This window comes from Chrysemys picta, chromosome 23 (genome assembly GCF_011386835.1).
Source record: "Chrysemys picta bellii isolate R12L10 chromosome 23, ASM1138683v2, whole genome shotgun sequence".
In the NCBI taxonomy this organism is placed as follows: Eukaryota; Metazoa; Chordata; order Testudines; family Emydidae; genus Chrysemys; species Chrysemys picta.
In genome coordinates, this window is record NC_088813.1 from 15,870,938 (window position 1) to 15,894,959 (window position 24,022).

Here is a 24,022-nt window from a genome sequence, read left to right on the forward strand (position 1 = left end):
TTTTGCAAATTATAAAAGGTGCATGTAAGAGACAATTTTGCCCTTGGTGACCAGCCTTCACTGGGGTTAACGTACCTACTGTAACAGCCAAAAGAGATTACCTTTGGCCCAAGTACTAAAGGCCTCTGTTCATGGAGCAGAGTGGTCTCCCCAGCTCGCCCCCTGTGTGTGTGTGTAATTTACCTAGCACTCGTATCTATTCTCTGCAGCTGATGAATTCTTTATCCTCATCCAGATCATTTTAAGGGCAGCTAAGCACCGATGGTATTTTTCATCCGTGGTGTTGGTTTGTTTGTTTTTTCTTAAGGCTGCTATCGCTTTTCGGAAACCACAAGTGTCTTGTTCCTTGCGAGTGTGGGTCATTTACCCGCCTGCCTGGCTCCTTCAGGAAACCTTTTTAAATTGCAGAAAATAATGAGCTGATTCATTTGCGGGGTTTATTTATTTATTTTTGTGGCAAGGGCTCTCCTCTAGCGACAAGGGAAATTGGGTTGTGACTGAAATGGGCCTTTACTGCATCCCTGAAAAATGCCGTAGCGTCGGGCGGACGCTGCGGCAGTGATAAATATGCAACTTTCATGATTTTAATAATTAAAAATGCACTTTAAAAAATCCTTCTGTACATGCTACAGAGGGGACTGTGGCGTTTTCTCCTAGCCTCTCATGGATCCTTAAGTTTTTATGGACACTTTAAAGCAGAAATAAAGATCCTTTTTTCTATTGGAAAAGCAGATGTCTCTCGAACTGCCACCTCATTCCACACAACTGTAGTTATTTTCTCTTTTACATGCTGCATCTGGACCATCATTTAACAATAAGCTGCTGGGGAAGATATAAAACGACCCACAAAGCACTGAGTCAACAAACTCCGCTGCCTCCGATGCACCTTTATAGAGATGCAGACTGGGGTAGGCCCTGAGGACAGGTGGAGAGCTCACAGACCTTACCTAAGCAATCTACCCCCTTGTCTCAAACTTTTACAGGGCCATTATATGATGACTTCATTGTTAAGCTGGGAAGACCCTGGCCTGATTCTCAGGTATACGTCAGTAGTTTAAAGGAGCTTCAAAGGCCCATAAATGCCCCCCTGAGAATATCCTCTGCATGGCGGGACTCCCAGGCTGGTACAGAACTGGCCTACAAGATCTACACCAGTCCTACTGCTCCGCAAGCCCCAGGTAGTGATGCTCCAATGGATCTGTTGCTGGACTAAAACTCGAGAGAGCTAGCTTTAATTTCTGGTTTAGGTATTCACTTCCTATGTGACTTTCTGCAAGCCACTTAACCTACTGCGTATCTTAGCTCCCCATCTGTAAAATGAAGCGAATACTTTCCTACCTCTTCAGGTTAAGGCTAAAATCCATTAATGACGTCCTTAAAGGCTTAGGTAATGAGGGTCACTTAGGACCCTAGAGAGACCTGGCTTTTCTTTGCTTCTTGGAGCCGATTGTGGAGGAAGAAAAGTAGTTGGGTAATGGAAGCTCTACAGTTGACGCTGGGGATTGTTAAAGCCTAAGAAAATGCAGGGAATGAAAGGGAAAGTTTTGTTCTGTACAGAGGTATTTTTTGGTATGAGACTCACAGATGAAATCTCCCAGAAAAATAGAACTGATGAAGCCGGTTTGCTGGGGTGGTATATTTCATTACTCTTTTCTGGCAGAAAATGTTCCCTGTAGAAAATAAATAAAAACAACATTAGATTGGAAAAACCAGTAATTTTTGGAAGCCACTTTCATCCCAACTTGCTTTTTTTGCGGGGGGAGGGGTGTCTTTTTATTTCTGAAGTTTCTTTGAGCTCATTTGTCTCATGGGCAACCGAGGAAGACTTACAGTGTGAAGTTTGATTAGCAAGGCACCATATTGCATGATCTAGAAAAAACAAGAAGGAAGGAAAAAAACTACTGATCTCGCTGATGCGTGAGGTGAGTTTCTTGACCACTAATGGCTTTGACTGGGTTTGGGCAACAGCAAAATACCCTCATGAGTGGATTTAGTGAGGGACTAATCATACTGAGAAGAGCTTGGAATAATGCAGTTAGGTGCTGTGCATTAGCTCTGCCAGTGCACCCCAGTTCTGACCTACAGAAACCGCCCATCTCCCGGCACTTCTAGTCCTGGGCTCCGGACAAACAGCTCTGCCAGCATTTCTCGGCGTTGCCCTGCAGGACCTGTTGCTCATGGGCTCCCTCCACAGCTCTGCCAACACCATTGCTGTTCCATTCCTGGGCTCCCCCTACCACAGCTCCCCTCGCTCCCAAACCACAGCTCACCCTGCTAGTCCAGTCCATGCTCCATTCTCTTGATGCTACTTCAGCACCTACTGCTTGCAGGCGGGGGTACTGCTGTTAAACGCCTGCCACTTGTGGAGAGGATACATTTTCACTAGAGTGAAACCCAAATCTACTTTTACTGGTGACAAACAAAATTCGCTGAGGCTGAGGCTGGTGCACTAACCTACTGCAACAACCTACTTCACCAGTGGTGCATTAGATGACGGCAAAGTGTATTGGGCCACGTTCACTCCTTGTGTAATCGGGTTCCTCGGGCAATGGCGTTACATCACGGAGAAATTTTGGCTCATGATTAAACAGTGTAGGGCCAAATGCTCCCCTTAGATACACCGGTTTGAATCCGGAGTAACTCAGTGAAATTACTTGGGATTTATACTTCTGCTTGAGCTGTAATTCATCTTTTAGAAAGATTTTGAGTCTTGGATTAAAACTGTCAAGTGATGATGGAGTGCCCACAAGGTTCCTCTGTAAATTGTTCCAATGGTTAATTGCCCTTGCTATTAGACATTTTTGCCTGATTCCTACTGTGAATTTGGCTAGCTTCTGATTCCAATCATTGGACCGGGTATGCCTTTTTCTGCTAGATTTAGGAGATGTCTGCTGTCAGAACTCTCTTCCCATGCAGGGACTTGCAGACTGTAATTGAGTCTTAACTTCTTCCGCAAAGGCTGCGACATTCCATGTGTCTTTCACAAAGACACAAGTCTAGGAGCCAGATTCTCAGCTGGTATAAATCGATGTAGCTCCATTGAGATCCATGGAGCTTTGCCAATCTGCACCTGTTGAGGATCCGTTGCTTGGGGTCCGTCCCTGTTGTGGACTAAATTTAGACACATGCTTATCTTTAAACATGTGTTTAAGTCCCAGGGACTTTAAATAGCCTTAAGAAGGGTACTTAAGTACTGCCCTGAATTAGGATCTCAGTTGACGCAAGGTAGCAAATGGTTTGGTAGTGAAGTCTGTTTGGACAGGCGGGGATTACAGGCAATTGTAACAAACTGACCAAGAACAATGTCTAACTGTTATGGAAAATTCTCTGCAGCCCAGTACACAGCTGCAGTGGGAAATGCAGGCAGGCTAGTAAGCTGCGTTGCAAGAAGAATCAAATATAAATCAAAGTGGTTAAAATAGACTAGAAGTGAAATATGAGGCTACCTTCTCACTGTCTATGGTAGAAGTTAGGCTTCAGATGGTGGGCTGGGAATAGGATTATCAATTGTTGTACCACAATCCCTTAAAGGCTGCAGATTAAACCAGTCCTAGGCAAACGTAATGAGATTAATCTCTCTCCAACTGTGGGAGATGGGAGCGAGGTATAAGATTGTCTATGCAGGAGAGGAGAGTCTGTGATGGCTAGTTGGGGATTTTTTTAAAAGCTATAATAAAAAAGTGCATCAAAAATATCTTTTGTAAGCAAAATGTGGTGGTGCCTGAAGGAGGATGCAGGCAAACTATTCCGTGCACAACTAAGTGTGCAGGAGTCAATTGTCAGAGGAGGAACAATTCTGTGCAATTTTTGTCGAAGGGCTCACGACTCTTTGGAAGCATTGACTGAGTCACAATATCTCAGGGTGGGGATTCATTTTTATCAGGCCAGATTCTCATCGGGTGTAAATTGGTTTAGCACCATGACTTATATCAGCTTGAATTTCATGAACGTTCTCTATATCGCAGGGCAACAGAAGCAGCAAGGGCCAGGAAATAAGGTGTTGACCTTTTCCCATGGAATTGATGTTCTATTCCCGGCTCTGTTATGTGACCTGGGGGCCAAATCTCTTCCCCTCTCTCTTTCTCCTGCTGTTCGTTCTTTGTTTAGCCTGTAAACTCTTTGGGGCAGGGACTGTCTGTGTTTTTGTACTGCACCTACTGTGAGGCACCGATCTCAGTTGGGGCCTATATGTGCTACTATAACAACAATAATTGAGTTATTTACCTGCTGGAAGGAATTTTAAATTCCTGCACAGATAATTTTTTCCCCATTTTGGGTCTTTATCACTCACTGCCCCCTGCATTAGGGGCCCCTGGCAGTTGAGGGGCATGAGCCATCTGCAGCACTCCCCTGGCCCATTAATTTTTAAATGAACTGACCAAATTTCTCTGGTCTGATTCTTTTTTCCCTCTCTCCATAGGAAAAAAAAATCCTAATGCAGTTTAGATGTTAACAGCCAGGTACCCCTTTTCTGCTGTAAAGCAACAGCATGAGACAAAAAAAAGGACTTTGTAAAAAGATAATGTCCTAAGGGAAGAAGAAGAAGGAGGAAAAAAAAGAGCATTCATGCTTGAAGGAATAACTTGTGTAAATGTCTGGAGTGAGTAAAGAGAAAGGACACGATGCAAGGGGAGAGGACCAGAGATGTGTGAAGTGAGGGGAGGTGCATTTTTTTCCCCCTCTGTGCTTCGTGACAAGTAAAACAAAGCTCATTCTCTTCTCCTCCCCCAATTTGGATGTGTGTTTTGTTTTAAAATTGGCTAATTTATGCTATTTTAACATCCCTTCAACGCAGTCGACAATTGTGCCACTTCTGGCTCTGTATTGATGTACACGTTGGGAGATGATTTTTTGTAATGTATTAAATGAGCTTTGTCTTCATTTCACCTGAGGAGGAATTAAAGAATAATAATAATGCCTGGTTTCCAGTGGTGCTGAACACCCACGGCTCCAGGTGCCTTCTGAAAAGGAAGCCCCCTTTTTGTTACAATAGCAACTTCAGGCCAAACAGAGATTAGGGCCCTACTGTGCTTACTGCTGTATATATGTATCCCATGGGTGAGTGGATGATTATTATAGATCTCTGTCTGTGCCCATTCACAGAGGGTCTGAGGTCTTACAGCCCCCCTGCTCCTTAGCTCAAGATATGGTAGCTGAATTTTCCAGTTCTGGGAGGCCCCGTGGTTGGAGTCTCCCATAGTGGTTGACAGATGAGCCAGTTTGTTTCAGTGCATCATCTTCTGCGAATGTAAAGCAATGAGGGATCTGCAGATGTGTCCACACGTCCAAGAGACAGGGCCAAGTGTTTTTGCTGCAGCCTGCTTTCTTCCCTCACGCTTCTCTTTTGTTTTTTTCCATTCTGCTGTTCATGATGGCTTTTAACCGCAGACCAGTAGGTCTGCTGCCATCTTGATCTGTTGGGACCTATGTTCAAGCTTTTAGGTGAGCTTTGAGAGTGTCTTTATACTGTTTTCACTGGCCTCCCAGTGTACGTGCTGCCCTTTTCAACTGGCCCTAAAATATGGCCTTGGGAGTCCTTTATCCCTATGTACGAGGTGACCAGCCCAGAGAAGTTGCACCTGTATGATTAGGGATTCAACGCTAGTCATGCACCACTGGTCCAGGATTTTGAATGTTGGTATCCTGTCTGACCATGAGACACGGTGCGGGCATGTGAAAATGCTCTAATAAATTAATGGAGATAGCCCATCTCCTAGAACTGGAAGGGACCCTGAAAGGTCATTGAGTCCAGCCCCCTGCCTTCACTAGCAGGACCAAGTACTGATTTTGCCCCAGATCCCTAAATGGCCCCCTCAAGGATTGAACTCGCAATCCTGGGTTTAGCAGGCCAATGCTCAAACCACTGAGCTATCCCACCTCCCTTCTAGTTGCTTCAAGTGCCTGCTATACAGTGTCCCTGTTTCACAGCCATAGAGAAGCGTGTTTAACACGATTGCATGATAGATGCTAATTTGGGTGTGACGTCGAACTCCTTCTGCAGGCAGTGACAAAGTCTCCCATAGGCAGAACTGGCTTTAAAAATGCACAGCATGATTTCTTCATCGAACAGGGTATTATTAGATAAAGTGCTGCGAAGACAGCAGCGTTTTCCTACTGCGTTAAGCAGTGTGCCATCAACTGCGATTTAAGGGACAGAATACATTTTTCCCTGGAGCAGGCTGCTAAAGCACTTTGGTTTTCTAGGAGGTTGCAGAAAGAGCTGTTTACAAGAGCAAGGAATGCCCCAGCATTATTTCTGCATGCATCATTTTTGTGTCCCATTTCCCCCCCCCCTCCCCGATCACCCATTTTGGGTCTTTGTCACACATTGGCTCCCACATTTGGGCCTTGGCAGGCTGAGAATTCAAGCCTTTGCTGTCCCAGTGGGAGCTGATGAGAACTGAGCCCTTTGGAAAATCTTCATGAGTGAGAGGTTAATTCCTTCTCTGTGGCCTGGCAAGGCCTTTTCCATTTAGAGTGCCAGCAAGGGGGTCCATTTGAGGTCATAATTTTTGCAATGTGGCCATTTTTTCACTGGGATCCGGAGTGAACCCGCCAGCTCCTTACTCCCTGAGAAACACTGGCCCAGATTCTGCACTGTGGAGCAGCCCCTTGGCACCACGGCACTTTGTGCCAAGTGGCTCTAAAGCTGGCAGGGCTGCTGATGGAAGGATTACCCAGCTTAAGAGGGATCCCCTGGTGGTGTGGCTAGTGGCAGCTTCCTTCCTCTTTTGTTGCTCCATTGGGTCTGGTAGGTAAAATGGCAGCATAGCTGAGTCTTCTACATTCTCAGGAATCCCCAGTGACCCACCCAGTGACTTTAGATTCCTTCTGATCTAAGGTTTCAGAGTAGCAGCCGTGTTAGTCTGTATCCGCAAGAAGTGGGCTGTAGTCCACGAAAGCTTATGCTCTAATAAATTTGTTAATCTCTAAGGTGCCACAAGTCCTCCTGTTCTTCTTTCTTCTGATCTAAGGCTTCACAATCATGTATCAACCCCCTGAGCCATCCAGTTCCCATCCACGGTGTATTTTAATGAGTGGCTCTATTTAAAAAAAAAAAAAAAATCCGCTTAGCTGTCACTAGTAATATTATACAGGTGATTGGTATACATGGCCTTTATTTGCAAGCAGTTTGCAAATTGGTTACCTCGCTACCGCTGTCTCTTCACGAGATGCATAGAGGAAAACAGTAATATAGCCAAAAGCTATAATCACTTTCTGCAGATATTCCCTCCTGTTTCTTCCACTTTTGATATATCTGGCTACCTCATTGGAGTCACTGGTTGAATTATAATCTCTTTTATTACAGCCCATCAATCAGATTTCATCATGTGCAGACCCTATTACTGATAATGCGCCTTTTTCCTTCAGCGAATGCCATAAAAGAAAAAAATAGAAAGGGAAGAGAATTGTTTCTGGGGAAAAAAACACAAGTTGGTTTGTCCAAAACTTGACAGGAACAACAGAATATTTTGCAGTCTGCAGGAGCTGTCTAGATATTTTGTTAAAAAAAAAAAAAAAACTGCTCTCAAAAAGACAGATGATAAAAATTATTTCATTTCCTTCGGTTGCTTTCATAAATACCAGCGCGACTCCGATTCAGCAGCTGTTTGAAATAAATGTTAAAATAGGATGTTTTGTATCATTATCATGCAATCTGAGAAGATCATGTCATCTTCGCTGTGTTGCCTACAAAGTTGGGGATGTATCATAGAATTGTATATCAGAGAGCTGGATTAAATTGTTCAGTTGTGTATTACAAGGCCAGTAATGTAATAAATGAATTTTGGATAGTGTTGTTTAAACCTGAGTGATTAGCTGGGCAGCTAAGGAAATACACAGGTGTTGGAAACCTTGTAAATTTAAAGTGGTTAATAACATACAGCCGGCATCTAGGGCCCGGTGCGAGGTAATTTAGCACATTGTACACTTTGAAATACCAGGAAAGCAAAACAATAGCTTATGTCAGAGAAGGGGAAAAACCAGACATGTTTCTAGAATGGGAAATGAGGTGCAGAGAAACCATGACTCATGTGAGCAAGGAAATTATCTTTGCTTTGTTTGCATCACATTAATGCAATTGTTCTACACATAAGAGGAAGAAACCAAAGTCTTGATTCCATTAGCCTTTCCATTCAGCATCAACACAAATGCGTTGGGTAAGAAAAGAAGGGTCCCAAGAAGAGCTCTTTGAAAAATGCCATTTGTCTTTCATGGGAAGTTTAAAAAACAAAACAAAACAAAAATTAAAAAAAAAACTCAAATAGTTTTCAGTTTTTAATGAAAACCCCAAACTAACTTTTTTCTGATTTTGATTTTCATTGAAAAACTGTAAAATTTAGACCAAATTAAAATGTTCATTGGGGCCAAAAAGCCATTTTTCTTGGGAATCTTTTAGACAAAACAATTTCAACTGGCTTTATCCCTAGTTTCTAGGCCAGATTCATCACTGTGATACTGCCGTTATAATAGGGTTACCATATCTCATAAATAAAAAAAGAGGACCCTCCACGGGCCCTGGCCCCGCCCATTTCCCCGCCCCCTCCTCCCTCCCACTCCCAGCCAGGGGGAAAGGGCTGCCTCAGCGCTACCGGCTTCAGGGTTTGCCGGGCAGCCCCCAGACCCTGCGCCCCCGGCCGGCGCTTCCCCAGCGCAGCTGGAGCCCGGGAGGGGAAGCGCCCAGCCGGGGGCACAGGGTCTGGAGGCTGCCCGGCAAATCGTGAAGCCGGTAGCACTCTGGCTTTGGGCAGTCCCTATGCCTCCGGACCCTGCGCCTCCAGCCGGGCACTTCCCCTCCCGGGCTCCGGCGGCGCAGGGTCCGGAGGCACGGGGGCTGCCCGAAGCCCGTAGCGCTCGGGCAGCCCGGTTCTTAAACAGAGTCAAAGAGTCGGGGAGGAGCAGAGCCGCCATTTTCCCGGACATGTTCGGCTTTTTGGCAATTCCCCCCGGACGGGGGTTTGACTGCCGAAAAACCGAACATGTCCGGGAAAAAGAGGATGTATGGTAACCCTAGTTATAAACCCGTCAAAGTCCATTGATTTTCAAATAGTAGTGAAACCGGAGCAATGCAGTGGTGAATTAGACCCTGTGTTTAAAAAATGCCACCTGATAAAATTCATTGGGTCTATTTCACTGACATAAATTTGTACAAATGCCTGGAAATCAATGCAAAGTGGAAATCCATAGTGGAAAGATCAAATTTCATTCACTGATATTTTTTATTTTTTTATGGTCAGCGATTTTTGTCTGATTCTTCTATCACTCCCACCAGTTTTACACCGGTGTAACTCTGATCTCTGCATTGTTCTTCCTGATTTATGCCAGCCAAAGTGAGAGGAACATCAGTCCAGTGTGTGTGTTTACATAGCGAGATTCTCAACTGGGGTAAATCATTGTAGTTCCACTGGTGTCAATAAAACTGTGCTGATCTACACCGCCTGAGGATCTGTCCCAGGAACTTCTTTTCCTAATACTTTTCACCAACCTGCTTATCTTCTCTATTATTAGAAACTCATCTGATTCTTCCTCTAATATTGGGTCTCTCTGCTTAATTGGGAGAATGGGCTAGTGGTTAAAGCAAAGGCCGGTACTGAGGCAGGACTCGTAAGGTCTACTCCCAGCCCTCTGTAAATTGGTGTAACTATTCTGGGATCTTACAGTGAGTGGAAATAGCCCACTGAGAATAACTCCTCTGCAGATGCCCTCCCCGGCTGGGGTAAGGGCTCTTCGCCCTCAGTGTAGGTGGTATATCAGAGATGTGGCCATCACGTACTCCACTGTGGCCATTCTCTGCTTCCCAGGGCCGAGTAAAACTCTAGGCGGGTGGATGCAGTTATTAGTGTAAAGATGTTTCCTACTGGGGACTTGTCTACATTAGAAAATGTTTACTGGTATAATTAAGCCAGTATCCTTGTACCAGCAAACCCCCTTAGTGCAGGTCTTCACTACGGGTGGGGGGGGTCAATTTAAGATACGCAAATTCAGCTACGCGAATAGCGTAGCTGAATTCGACGTATCGGAGCCGACTTACCCCGCTCTGAGGACGGCGGCAAAATCGACCTCTGCGGCTCCCCGTCGACGGCGCTTACTCCTACCTCCGCTGGCTCCCCGACGAGACGCGATAATTCGATCCCCGAGAGATCGATTTCTACCCGCCGATTCAGGTGGGTAGTGTAGACCTAGCCTAAGGCTATTGTTGGCACAGGTATGCTGGTTTGGGGTATGATTATTTTTTTCACCCACCTAACCGCCATAGCTAGGCCAGTAATATTTTCTAGTGTAGACCAGGCCTGGGGGGATAACTATATGGGTATAAGGCACCTTTATACTGATATAACTGTGTTTACCCTATTGGTTAAAATCACACTCCTAACTGATCTAGTTATACTGGGATAACTTTCAAGTGTAGACCAGGCCTTAGGATGATTTGTGTGCAATGTTGTCGGATACATACCCGGTGATACACTGTTCACCTCAGTTTACAGCTTAGAGATTTTTATGCAGCTTGCCCTTTTCTAGAGATTTGGGGTAAAATTCATCCCTGTGCAGAAAGACAGCACAGGGCCTTTGGCCCCCTTTAAGCTGTGCTCTTTGAGGTCCTAAGTGGGACTTACATGCTGTATAGGGCTTGTGCTGGACCTCAGCACAGGCTTAAATTCACCCATGTTGAATAAATTGCTGTATTTGGGATTCTTACATTGTACAGCTCTTTGTGCTGACGTTCCCACAGGAGTTGTCTATTATTCCGCCAGCTAGAACCTGGCTTTTTAGCCCCTAGCTGTAGCCTCTGATGACTTTAACTCTGGAGATCCCTGGTTCAATCACTGGCATGTTGGCTAAGGAGGCAGCTGTCAGACTTGAAACAGTGCTTGCGTCGTGCATTGCTTGTAACTTAATAAATTATTCCTGCCCACCTGAGCTGGGGCTTCCGATAAAATCTTAGGCTTCACCTGCTTTTTATGGTGTTTGTTTAAAACATCTTCGCTATGTTTTTGTTCTCATATTTCTTTCCTTTGTCCAAAGGAGCCCAACTTCTTTACATGAAAGGGAAATCTTTCTTTGGTTTGTTTTAAAGAAGGATGTCAAAAATAATTAGTTTCCTGGAGAATAAAGACAACTGCTCGCTTCCTGAAAGTTCCACCATGTTACATTCTACACAAACTAGTCACAAGAGACTTGGGCATGGACTTACGCTGTTGTATGTCACCAATTTAAACAGGGGTGGATGTCTAAATGGGGTAGGAGTATTTTGTTTGCTTGTTTGTTTTTAGAAGCACAAAAGGTGGTTGAATATTTTGCTTGTACTTTGGAGCACAAACTGGCATTTTGCTGCTGGAATACCTCCAGTACTTAAGGTTGCACTGTCTGTTTTACAAGATGGTTGATGTGCATCTCTTTACCTCCGAGGTATCAGGATGGATTCTGATCTCCGTTGTGCCAATGTAAAGGCAGAGTTACTCAAACGCTGAAGAGGTTCCTTTCTTTCCATTTAAACACTTACCCTCCTGCCGTGCTAGAAACCCAAATCCAATAAAAGGATGGCAAGGCGCTATAGATGTGATCCAGGAAGATGAAGTGAAACTAAACAGTATCTGTTAATTGCACTGTGTCCAATTAGAACTAAGTGCAAACAGTAAAACACACAGACCTAATGGTGAAATATATTATGATTTCAGTTTAATGAACCTTCAGTTTTCAATGTATGATTTTTATCTTGGTGGTATCCCTTTAATGTTGTGTTTGTGAAAAGTTTTCTCTTTACCCATATTACAGCAGAAAATGAGAATCTTTTTTTTTAAGTTGTTGGCTAGACAAGTGTGGGTCCCTTCCTCCCCCCAATGGAGCATGTAGCATAGACAAACAAATAACTAGGTAAAAAGGAGTGCTCTAATCCCTCATTCCTCCACTAGGACTCTAACACAAAGGGAAACTGACATATGATGCTTTTGAACATTGATTCAATGGCGTGGGCTGGTGTTCATGCATTTTAAAGTGACATTAAGGTCAGTGAACATTCATCCTGACACAAGGTGTCATCCTGACATGGCAATTACAGATTTGCTATCCAGGGGTGTTCCTTTTTCTCCAAAATTGTATGTCAACCCAGCATTCCCTCCCCCGCCCCTGTGATTCAAGCCATAGCAGCTCCTAAAAGGGTTTAAATCCTGCAAATGTTCAGTGGGAAAACCTATAATGAATAATCCACAAGGTTGCCCCATAAACAACAAGATACTGTATTTCACAGGGAAGACCCCTCTTTCTAAATTACAACCTGTGCGGAACGTTTAGAAAACATGGCTGAGGCTTATCGATAACAGATTTCTGCAGCGCTGTGCTAACCGAGAGCTAATGCAAGGAAGAGACCGTCTTATTAATGCTGATTCCAATGCCTGAGAGCCAGATACTCAGCTGGCATAAATTGCCATTGAAGTCCTCAACCAGGATATAAAAGATCCTAGAGTGGCAACTCCAACCACAATATCAGGGGCTGGAATGTCTCTGTCAGAGACAGAAGAATCTAGGGTTTGGGACACAGGAGGTCCTGCAAGGAAACAAAAAGAACAACCAATTTTTGGGGAGAAAGCTTAGGCTGAGGGGCGGGCTAGATTCTGCTGATGAGTTACCATTAAAGCCAAACCCCAGGAAGGGGGTAAAGCCAACATAGTTAGCCAACTCCTAGCTGTATCTACAGTAATGAGCCAGATTCTCATTTGGTGTAAACCAGGAAATCAGTACATCTATGCTGGTTTATACCAGCAGAAGCTCTGTCCTAGTGTGTGTATACATAGTCTGTCTAGACATGGGTAACAGCTCCACCCCCATCCAGGTGCTTTTTTGTGTGTGAAGTGTCCTCCAGGTATTTCTTCACACAACGCACAGTCAACCTGTGGAACGCTTTGCCAGAGGATGTTGTGAAGGCCAAGACTATAACAGGGTTCAAAAAAGAACTAGATAAGTTCATGGAGGATAGGTCCTTCAATAACTATTAGCCAGGATTGGCAGGGATGGTGTCCCTAGCCTCTGTTTGCCAGAAGCTGGCAATAGGCAACGGGATGAATCACTTAATGATTATCTGTTCTGTTCATTCCCTCCGGGCACCTGGCACTGGCCACTGTTGGAGGACAGGATACTGGGCTAGATGGACCTTTGGTCTGACCCAATATGGCCATTCTTATGTAGGTATTGAACATGGCCACCATCCCCTTTCAGACTGGCAACTACTTATAAAGTGCTGGTGCAATAAATTAGCCTCTCCTGCAAAGACAGTCAACATCTCTATTAGCTTGATAATTACTCACCAAAGTTCTTGTTTTCATTGCAGCAGAAACAGTTGTTAATCACGTGCTGAGCCAGGATTGCACCTTATGCCAATCCCATATATTACTCTGAAAACTTGACACACCAGCCCCAAATGCAACTTCGTGCATCTACCAGCAAGTTTTATTCTTCCTGGACATAGAGCGTAAGGAGATTTTTGGAGACGAGCATAACAATGGCATAACGCTCACTTATGTGGAGGGAGGACATCTGTTGGCACAGACGTAGTGGGTGTAATGCAGAGCTTCTAAGAGAAACCTCCGCAAGGCGTGAAGAGATTGGGGGAGAAGCAGTGAGGGATTAGCAGAGAGGAACCTGAGACTGTGGTGACTGTAGTAGTGCTCAGATGCCATGGTGATGGGTGTGCTATAAGAACAAGGCTAGCTGGCTAGACAGAATTAAAGGATAAAATGGAAGCCTGGATGGATGGGGGAGGGGGGATTTATAGATATCTGTGATAGATAGGATAGGAAATACCAAGCCCATTGACACTAATGGGGAGGACCTACCAAATTCGCCGTCCATTTTGGGTAAATTTCACAGTCATAGCTTTTTTAAAATCTTGAATTTCCTGGTTTCAGATATTTAAATCTTAAATTTCACAGTGTTGTAGCTGTGGGGAGCTCCTGATCCAAATAGGGGGTCAGGGTGGGGGCCAAGTCTATTGTAGAATGGTCATGGTATTGCTACCCTTGCTTCTGCACTGCCTTCAGAGCTGGGTGGCCGGAGAGTAGTGGCTTCTGGCCAAGAACCCAGCTCTGAAAGCAGTGTTGATGCCAGCAGCAGCGGAGAAGTAAGGAGGGCAATACCATACCGTACCACCCTTACTGCTGCTGAAGGCGGCGCTGCCTTCTGGCCTAGGTGCCTGACCCGAAGCTGCCACTCTCTGGCCCCCTAGCTCTGCAAGCAGTGGAGAAATAAGGGTGGCAAGACTATTATTCCCCCCCCACACTCACACACAAGAGCCAGATTTCATGTGGGAGACCAGATTTCATAGTCCGTGACGTGTTTTTCATGGCTGAGAATTTGGAAGCACCCTACTAATGGGACTACTCGTCTGACTAAGGGACTGTTAGACTGAGGGTTTGCGGAAGCAGGCTTATCACAAACACCTTTTGAATCAAACTTTAGTAGTTTCAATGGGAAAGTGTCGGTCTATTTATCCATCCATCCCACTTCCAGGTGAGTGAAGGATGGACAAACAGGCAACTATCTACTATATACTTTTATGAAAGCCTTTTACTAAAGCATCTAGTACTGAAGACTAAAGGTGTGATCCTTCAGTTCGCTTATATTTGAGGCCTCTCTATATATATATTTCACTGATATAGATGGATAACTGAATTCTGTATAGCCATGAAACAAATTTAAAATATCTGCCTATTTGCCAATAGAATGACTGCACTGCCTGAGCACATCACACAACCACTGAAAACACACATCCCCAAAATGGTTAATCATAAAACATCCAGTGTCTGAGCTGTTGCATTATCCCTTGATATTCTTTATTGCAAAGTATAATGTGGCAGAAGCTAGTCTGAAAGGGTTCATAAAGTTAGTGTGATAAATGAGAAGAGGAAACACGAAAGGAGTGCTGAAAAAACCTCCACAAACCCCCAGGTAATAGGGAAAGATATTTCAATTTTTATCCACTTAATATTGGTGATGTGCCTTGTACACAGACCTTTGAGTGCTGAATCCTTAACAGCTTCTTCTGGCCAGAAGGAAAATACTATCCAAGAAAGTGACAGCTGAAACAGGAATCTCATAAAAGAAACGAAAGGGTCAGGAAACGGGAATATAGGGCCAGATTCTCAGTTGGTGTACGATCAGTGGAACTGCACTGATTTATACCATCTGAAGATCCAGCCCGTCATCTTTAAGTCAATTCACTCCGCTCTTTCCAGCTAATCTAAAACCTATTGCCTTGGGATCGTCCTGTAGAATTTCTCAGCAAGCCTGATATTCTAATATGCTCGGGTGGCTGGGATGCAGTGTGACAGGTGATACCATCTCTTGTTTAGCATGCAGATTATATGGATTGCTTGGGGCAAGCAAAGAAGAACAAGCAATTTTAGTGAACATTAAAAGCAGTTGGAAAAAATGCTGTGGGAAAGAACATGTTTTTCTTTCTCGTCCCTCTGAAAGCATGAACCCTGAGTAAATCAGATGCTTCTGTGAATACATGACATGTACAGTTAGGAGAACAATTGCATATCGTTCAACGGCAGCTGATGCTAGAGTTAGTTTCTAGCCCTTTAAAAAAGAACAAGCGCAACCAAAATCCCTTCTGTCCCGCAGTGAGACGTCGATTGGATAACAGCGAGTTCCTATAAATTGGACAGTCCCCTTCCTGCAGGCAAAATTAAAGGGCCAGGTCAATAATCACTACAAAAATGGCCACTGACTTATCAGCAGAATCCCCTAGTCCTCTCATTCGAAAGGAATGAGGGAGAGCCACAGTTAAAGGGAGGGTCTTTGGAGCTTAGCATGTGCTATTGATTACTGAATGGTTTGCACCAGATGAGGAAACCGTCACCCCCCAAAACAGGAATGATCTGGGCTGCTGCTAACGCTGCCCCTGTTTGTTTGTTTGTAACAGCAGCCAGCATGAAGCTGAAAGCGCCACAGCTCTGTTTTTAGGTATCCGTCTCGACAAGGCAGCGGATGGTCAATGCAAATAACCATTTTTCTCAGGCTACTAGGTCTCTAAAGAAATGGAGCCATAAACAATGTTGGACTTGAATTTATTTAGCATGGCATAACCTTGTCATGGGGGGGGGAGCCTCTCCTGGAATCAGCTTGATTGATAGGGAGACAGTGTGGTCAACTGGTTATAGGGCACTGACCTGAGATTCAACAGATCTGTTTTCATTCCTGGCTCGGCCACTTCTTGCTAGGTGACCTGAGAAAAGAAGGTCACTTCTCCTTGCCTCTGTTTCACTTCCCACCCTTTGTCTGTTTGAAACGTAAGCTCTTCAGGACATGGGCTGTCTCTGAGGCCCTGTCTACCCAGCAGCTAGGAGGGGTAATTCCCAGCTCGGGTAGATGTGTCCCTGCTAGCTGTGCTCAAGCGACTATGCTAAAAACAGCACTGGGGCCCTGACGTCTTGGCCTAGCTGCCGAAGCACCCACCCATGCTGCCGTCACCACTCCGCTGTTTTCAGGGCACTAGCTGGGGACAGAGCGCCACACCAAGCAGGCAGGGGTTGTAAAAACAGAGCCTGGGCTCCAACTGCTAACCCCAGCCAAGTCATCTAGCCCAGGCTTTCTGCGCCTCCATATGCAGGTCAGGGGGGTTTCTGTGTGGATGATAGAGGATTTGGGTTCAAAACCTGGGTAAGAACATGGCTTGGCTGTTCAGTGATGACACACCCCATGGGTCTATGTATCAGTAGCCCATCTGGAAAACGAGACTAATAATCATTCCTTTCTTCCGCCTTTCATTTGTCTGATCTATTGAGTTTGTCAGCTGTGCAGGACAAGGGAGTCTCTCGCTATGTGTATGTACAGCACCTAGCACAACAGGGCTCTGATCTGCCTTGAGACCCCTCGGCACAGTGGCAATCAAAGAATAACAAGGGGAGTGAGCAGGACACGCACACCGCTGCGGGTGGACAGATGGACGGCAGAAGGTTTCTGTCTGAACTTTATTTCCTTGGGCATTTGCTCAAAGAAAAAACGCAGACAGCAGGAAAAAAACAAATGCAACAACGAAGTGATTGCTGCAGGGGAAAGAAAACCGACTGATGCTGACTGATGCTGGCACAAACCAAAATAATTTCCTTTCTCCGTGACTTAATTTTCTGCAGCCTGCGTCTTGCATAACGAAGAGATTGAAGTAAACCCCAGCTAGGGTGACCAGATGTCCCGATTTTGTAGGGACAGTCCTGATATTTGAGGCTTTTTCTTATATAGAAGCCTATTTACCCACCCCCCCAACCTCTTTCCCGATTTTTCACACTTGCTGTCTGGTCACCCTAACCCCAGCTGATCAAGATCACCACATGGGGCTAAACTGACAGGCTACTTCCTCCAATAGCAAGAAGACTTTTCAGACGGTCCCTGTTATGACACATAGTTCGGCTCAGCCAATGCGTCCTGGTGCTGGGGACCAATAGGCTTTGAATGCTGTTTGGCAGCACTTATTATGGATAACTGTCTGGTTTGGGGCCTTTTGCCTCTGCAGCAAACAAATATGGATTTGCTCGCTGCACTTGGGTTAGAAAAAAAATCTCTTTTTAAGGTGACTCTCTGAATAGGAGGGGATCGTTCTGAAAGATCCGTCTTTTTGCTCCCGTGCCTGTCTATGGCACCTCTGAGTGAGTGGAGTCGCCGTCTGTGCTCTGCTTACTAGCTCTCTCACTCACGCCTTCATGTGCCTGGGAGGGCAGGTATTGCCAGATGGCCAGGACTGCAGTTATATCCAATTAAAGTGTTTTGTGGGGGGGCTGCCTCCCCAGCTTCTCCCAGCAACTGCTTTGCCTTCAGAGACCACCCCCAACATTTCCTCGCGGCCAGACTGTGGCTGTCTGCCATGGTCCAGCACCAAGACAGGCTTAAAACCCAATCCTCTTTGACCTGAACCATCATTGTGAGCGCTCCTTCTATCTGGCCTTCAGGTGTGCTGTGTGGGAACATGCCTCTCTCTCATGGCCTCTGAAAACCTGCAGCACCATAGGCGCGATTGACATGGATCGGGGAGAGAGAGGGGTTACTGTGACCGATTGGGTCACAGAAACCCCCTTGGGACTGCCACCTGCTATGCTTAGGCTACCTCTGAACCCATATTCCCTGGCAGCCTGGGACTTCAGTACCCAGTCATGTTCTGCCATACACGCTAGCCTGCCACAAACACAGACCCAGGTCTGAAGCATGCCCCCCCAAAGCTGCAGACTTAACTGAAAATGGCTTTAAAAGTGTTCCTGTCTCTAGCACCCAGATACCCAGTTCCCAATGGGATCCAAACCCCACATAAATCTGTTTTCCTCTGTATAAAGCTTATACAGGGTAAACTCATAAATTGCTCGCCCTCTATAACACTGATAGAGAGATATGTTTGCTCCCCCAGGAATTAATTACTTGCTCTGGGTTAATTAATAAGTAAATAGTGATTTTATTAAATATAAAAAGTAGGATTTAAGCGGTTCCAAGTAATAACAGATGGAACAAAGTAAACTACTAAGCAAAATAAATAAAACATGCAAGTCTAAGCCTAATACAGTAGGAAATTAAATGCAGGTAAATCTCACCCTCAGACATGTTCCAATAAGCTTCTTTGACAGACTAGACTCCTTCCTAGCCTGGGTCAGGCAATCACTCACACCCCTGTAGTTACTGTCCTTTGTTCCAGTTTCTTTCAGGCATCTCTTTGGGGTGGAGAAGCTATCTTCTGAGCCAGCTGAAGACAAAATGGAGGTTTTTCCAGGGGCTTATATAGTCTTTCTTTTGTGGGTGGAAACCCCTCTACAAGCTGGAGTTTTGCAGTCAGCTGGGCAAGTCACATGTCTATGAATGATTCCACATTTTGCAGGCCCATGCCAGTGTTTACATGTTAGTTTGAATGTTCCTAGAAGAGTTCAGATGTGGATTGGTGTCTCTCAAGGTCCATTATTAGCTAAGTACTCCCAATTACTTGAATAACCCCTTCACACTATGTTGACCAAATCTGCCTTATGTGCTTTCTACAGCAAACACTTTAAATACAAGCATAGAGCCAATGCTCATAACTTCAGATATAAAAATGATACATACGAATACATTCAGTAGATCATAACCTTTGCAAAGATATGTTACATGGCATATCTAGCATAAAACATATTCCAGTTATGTCATATTTACACTCATAAGCATATTTCTATAACGCATTATGGGGTGATACTTCACAGTAACACCTTCCTCTGCAGTATGGGGTGTGGATCTCCTGCTGGGATTGTCTGGGCATGTCTCACATGATCAATCCCCTGGCCCTGGTGCCCCATGTTCTGCCTGTGGCATAACCGTTTAGTCTCCTGAGGACTGACATGCTTTGTCTAAAGTCATCGGGCTCAATAAATGGATATCTGGTGACATTTAATGGCTTGTGATGTGCAGCAGGTCAGACTAAATGATCTAATGTTCCCCTTCTGCTGTTAAGCTGTGAAATCGATGAAAGCACAGCAAAACCCTGGTCATCAGTGTCACTTGATACCTCATTCAAAAGATGGAACTCAACACGCCTAGCTCCTGGGTTTCATTATGACCCCTGTGGGGAGAGTGGTAAAAAAGTGTCAGTGGGTCACAAGTAGAAACTTTTTTACAAGAAACATTTTCTCAATGAAAAATAGCTTTTACGTCAAAATGGAAATGTTCATTTCCGATGCAATTTTGGAGGAGATTTCCTTAGGGAAAACCGAACCCTTTTGGGTTTTCCGCAACTGGAAGCTGCAAAATTTCCATCAAGTCAGGAGAAAAATGTCAGTAAACCAACATCTTGCCCAACCTGCTGAAATGGCAGTAAATTCCATTTTTAAAAATGTTCAATTTTTGGTTTTTCGATTAAAAAAAAAAACCTCCCCCCCCCCCCCAAATTGTAGAAAAATACTGACCGACATGAAAGACGTTTCGTTTTTGCCAAAAAAAAATAAAAATTAAAAAAAAAATGGTGGGAAACCTCCCACTACCACATCCCAACCAACCCTAATCATGACATCTCCCCCGTTTCTTATGGCTAGATGGGTGAGAGGTCCCTAGTCTTATTGCTGTTCTAGCGTGGAATTCCTGTATGGAAAAGGCTGAGAACCCTGGCACTAGCCTAACACCGGGACTTTGGATCAGTATCCCAGCCAAATAAAGACCAATAACTTTGTCTAACACCAAAGATCTGCTCAGCCCTCAGTTTGCTTGACGTCCCATCCCTCCTGGAGTGATCCAAGCTCTGTTTGCTGCTGCTTCCTTATTTTGAATATTTTATTGAATCCCGCATCCCTTTTTAAAACATTCACATTTTGCAGCATGCAATCCTGCCAATCTCTAGCTACAGCTTTAAAATAAATACACCGCGTGGAGACCATTCTGAATGCACCAGGAGAACTCATTACCACGGCCCGCTTGAATGCCCACTCGCAGGAAAGCGGTAATGTTGCCCGTGTGATTTGACTTCCTGGAACCATCAGGTTTCTTTCTTTTTATTTTTCCTCCCCTTATAACCTTCTCACCTCCCATCCAGTAAGTGACAATTATTTACCAGCTGCAGGACGTCGGGCTGAACAGATTTGTTAGGTAACTTTTCTTTCGTCAGAAAATGGGATGAATTCTGACTCCTTCTGCTGGGGTTGGGAAAAGGGCTGTAAGGTGAAACAAGGAAGGAAACAAATGATTTTAATTTATTTTAGGAGCTGGCTGATGAGATAGCGAGGCTTACGGGGCTGAATCCTCAGCTGATGTAAACTGGCATAGCTCCATAATATTTGACATGTTTGCTTAATGCCCTAGGTGTAACTTTAGTCATTACTACAAATGCTTAACAATGGCACTGCAGAGAGCCTTGAGACACCTGGACTGCGAACAGTGCTGTAGAAAGAAAAGAAGACACATTGCTTTGTTCCCCACTACCCCCTAGGAGCTACGCCAATATACTCCAGCTAAGGATCTGGCCTGTATTTTGGTCCTTGGCATTTGGCTATTGTCCCACTTAAACATGAGTTCTTTAGAGGCTGGTCCTCTGAAGGTTTTAATGTAATATACCGTATGGAGAGACGCGGTTTTGGGAATTCTGTGCTACAAATTCAAAGGCGCATCCAGGCAGTCTAGATTTGTGGGTTCACGAGTGCTGCACTGGGTGTGTCTATGAGATCATAAAGACTGTCTTATTGTTGCCTATATTCCCGGAGGGAGAGTGTTCAATGATTCAAGCAGGGGAAGTCAGAGTTAGCATTCCTATCTTCTGTTCTCAGCTCTGTTGTGTAACCTTGGGCAAGTCACTTAACCTCTCCGTGCCTCGGTTTCCCTATTTGTTGAACAGATAAACACTCATCCTGTTACTGCTATCACCTTACATCTGACAATCTCCAAACCTTAAATGGGTTTGACCTAACGCTCTCTATTTGAGCTGGTCAAAATTTTTCCTCTGAAGCTTTTTTGGCAAAAAATACATATTCATGAATTTGTGTCAAATTTGCCGAGTTTTGTTTGGGGGCTGAGGGTGAGGAACCTAAACAAAACAATAAAGAATTTTAGAAAACAATGAAATATTCTCTTTTGATATTTTCAAAATGAAAAAATTCACTTTTTTTATTCAGAATTACTTTCCCCCCAATTTCATTTTTTTAAAACAATTAAACATTTTTAAATAGCTCAAAAATGTTGTTTCAGGTTGAATGAAAAGTTTTGTTTCGTGTTAATCAAAATGTTTTGGTTCTCTGGTTTTTGTTTTTTAAATTTTCGCAGACCCTCCAGACATCCAAAAATCCATCATTTGCACAAGCTATAATTACTCTCCTTATTTTATAAATTGGGATTTTAGGCATAGAGAAGTTAAGTGACTTGACCAGGGTTAGAGTAAGTCAGTGGCAGAGCCAGAAAGAGACACTGGGAGTCCTGATGCACAGCTTTCACCAACAAACATTTCTTCCTATGAGCTGCCTGGCTAACATCTCCTGTTTGTTCATACAGCCGAGGATTTGGAGCTGTATGTTCATAAGTGGGATCTGATGCTGAGCATGCGGTGGAGCCAGACTCCCAAAAGAACTCAGGTAGATTTTTCAAGTTCAAAGTTCCCATATAAGTGGGCACATCAGGGCCATTGCTCACGACCCAGCAGCTCCGGTTGTGATACAGAGGACCAGCTCTTCAATAGGGCTCACATCCAATGCCACTGGCCATTTGGAAAGTAACAATTCCTAGCTCTTATATGCGTCAGACGAAGTGGGTATTCACCCACGAAAGCTTATGCTCCAATACGTCTGTTAGTCTATAAGGTGCCACAGGACTCTTCGCCACTTTTTACAGATCCAGACTAACATGGCTACCCCTCTGATACTTAGCTCTTATATAGCATTCTTCATCAGTAGATCTCAAAGCAATTTACAAAGGAGGGCAACATCATTATCCCCATTTTACAGATGGGGAAACTGAGGCACAGAGCAGGGAAGTGACTTGCCCTCAAACACCCTGCAAGCCAGTGACAGAACCCAGGTCTCCTGAATGCTAGTCCCGTGCTCTATCCACGAAGCCATGCTTTATTTAGGTGACTGAAAGGGAGCTGAGATTTTTGGAAAAATTTGGGCCCCTCTATGGGTGCTGAGCCCTTCTGAAAATTCCAGCTAAGGGGTCAGACACTCGGCTTATCTCCATTGACTTCAAAGTCGACTGGCCATCGGAGAAAATTCTTCCTCTCTTTGTTTGATATCTTTTCAGTTGTCGCTGATGCCAAATGAGGCTATTAATGTTGGTAAAGCACGTTGGGATCAGTGCATGAAAAATGTTGTATAAATATAAAGTATTGTTATGTTTATGAGATCTCTTGGCTTAAATTATAACCCTTTTTGGGGGGTAATTTAACATGAAGAATAGCCTGGAGGGCTGTCAGGCAGAAATGGCACATTACAACCTTTTTCTAGATTATTTGCCAGAAAAATTGCAATAAATAAAAAGGTGTTTAAAAATCCACCTTCCATTTAAAAGACATACAGTCACATTTAATATCAAATGATCTCTGGTATGAATAATAGGAAAGGATAGCAGAGAACAATACAGCGTGGCTTCTTTTTACATCCCCATTCCTGCTCCATCTCTCCCAAGGCAGCCTGCCAAGCAATTATGAAGCATTTTGAAATAATGACTAAATGTACTGATAATGCAGTGACTGTGTTAGGCAAATGTGGCAGACGTTATGGTCCAGATGCTGCACTGGTGCAAATCAGCAGATCTTCCCTGAAGTGAAAGGGGGCCATGGACTGGAATAACAGGGGGGAGGGTCTGGACTAAGGTGTATTAGCAGAGCGGCCTGGGTGCGCCAAGACTGGAAGAGCAGGGGCAGGGCCTGCCGGTGAGAATGAAGAGGCACTGGCAAAGCATTGGGGTGGGGGGACAGGGACTGGAATAGCAGTGGGTGTTGCAGGTCTGCACTGAAGTGCATAAGTAAAGCCGCTTGAGGGAAGCTAACTTAGCATTCTCCCAGTTAGTGTTTGATCGTACGGTGCAATCTTGCAAGGTGCTGAGCTCTCACTGAAGTCAGTGGGAACAGAGCGCACCTGCAGCATCAACCCTGTGCCTTCATGCGCACTAGAGTCCCTGTTTAAATAACATTTAAAACAGTCTTTTGAAATGAATGCCTTCCAGTGAAAGTCTGGCTGTTAATTGTAATTTATAGTGGAAACGTTTAACAAAATCTTTGCTTTCCCGGAGTGCAATCCGTCATATTTTGAAATATACAAACAAAATAGCTTGGGGAAAATCAGAGTTGAAAAAACACAATCCAGAACACTGACTAATGGTGCTTTACTCAGTCTTGGATACTAGCGCGATTATTCCTCCCCTAATGATCTAAAGAGGTTTTCTCTTCGCTTAAAGGATCCCTAATGAGGGTGTGTTTTTTTTTTTCCCCAGGAACAGGGGGAACTTTGCAATGTGACAGAGATACTGATTTGTCTCTCCCTTGTATTTGTTGTATGTTGCGTATCATGACGCGTGACCTTCAGTGACTTGGATAAAATGGAACCCAGGG